The sequence below is a fragment of the Limulus polyphemus genome, unplaced genomic scaffold, assembly GCF_000517525.1.
Source record: "Limulus polyphemus unplaced genomic scaffold, Limulus_polyphemus-2.1.2 Scaffold22203, whole genome shotgun sequence".
Taxonomy (NCBI): domain Eukaryota; kingdom Metazoa; phylum Arthropoda; class Merostomata; order Xiphosura; family Limulidae; genus Limulus; species Limulus polyphemus.
Genome location: NW_013687813.1, coordinates 1 through 1,151, shown reverse-complemented (window position 1 = coordinate 1,151; position 1,151 = coordinate 1). Strand labels below are relative to the sequence as shown.

The 1,151-nt window shown below is 31.9% G+C and overlaps 1 long non-coding RNA gene across 1 annotated transcript; it reads left to right on the top strand.

The window, feature by feature from the left end:
• Window positions 1-207: 207 nt before the first annotated feature.
• On the top strand, window positions 208-837 carry LOC111084393. The gene is made up of 3 exons (XR_002609531.1): window positions 208-308; window positions 517-661; window positions 827-837. It is a non-coding gene; the product is annotated as an uncharacterized LOC111084393 (long non-coding RNA).
• Window positions 838-1,151: the final 314 nt, after the last annotated feature.

Here is a 1,151-nt window from a genome sequence, read left to right as displayed (position 1 = left end):
ATAATTAATGTATTTATATTTACAGATATGTTTACTGTTTTTGGTATAAAGTTATAATTAATGTATTTATATTTACAGATATGTTTACTGTTATTTATGAGTAAAAGTATGTTTTTCATTGTAAGTACTTTTTAAAATCACAAAATATCCTTCAACATTAATGGTATTTTACTTACGATTGTGGTTTAAAATAATTATTATTATTTTAGTGTCGTGAAAAGTCTTCCATGGCGGCCAGTCATATCAAAAACCTAATCAAAAAATTGTTACTGATTGTGTCAAGACCTGCTCGGCTACTGGAGTGCTTGGTAAGTTTAACACTAGAGATTTGATGGGGATGATAATGTTACAGAGGTGGTACTGTTCTGGTACAGATGGTGTTTGTAGTTTAAATGAAATAAATCTTTGTAATCTATTGATATTTTATGTTGGACAACAAATGCATGTTAATGGAGGATGGAAATAGAATAACAGATGGAAAATATGGGACCATTTTAAGTTTTTCTGTATTTGTAGGAGTTTGATCCTGAAGATTTCTACCGACTGCTAGAAGCTGTGGAAGGACAGGCTAAGGTAGCTCAAGGCATCAAGACAGATATACCACAATACATCATTAACAAGTTAGGCCTAAATCGAGACCCTCTTGCTGGTATGTTTTAGTGTTTTTCATGCTAACGTGTATTCTTCTTTGTATGAGTTAAGATTGGAGAGATGAACACATGAATAATATTATATTGATAGCTAAATGTGGTTCTTGTTTCACGAGTGTGAACAGCATAAAGAAAGCTAAATGTGGTTATTGTTTCATGAGTGTAAACAGCATAAGGAACTGGAATTTTTAAGAACAGATGGGACCAGTAGTGGATATAGATTATACATTGGGTCTGGGAGTAAAATCTTTAATTTATCATGCAGAATGTTCCAGAACCCATGACAAGTAAAGAGTAGGCTTAGTTTAATGAATCGTTAAAAAAATAATAATGGTAAAAAAAGGAAAAACTCTTGAAGTACAAAGTGCGAAAACATTCATTTTGTGATACCCGATTCTCAATATATATATATACATATATATATATTGTCAACTCATAGTACCGTACAGGTTCGTGGCTAAAGAACACAAGGTCTGCCAGTACCTTCTATGGTATTTCATT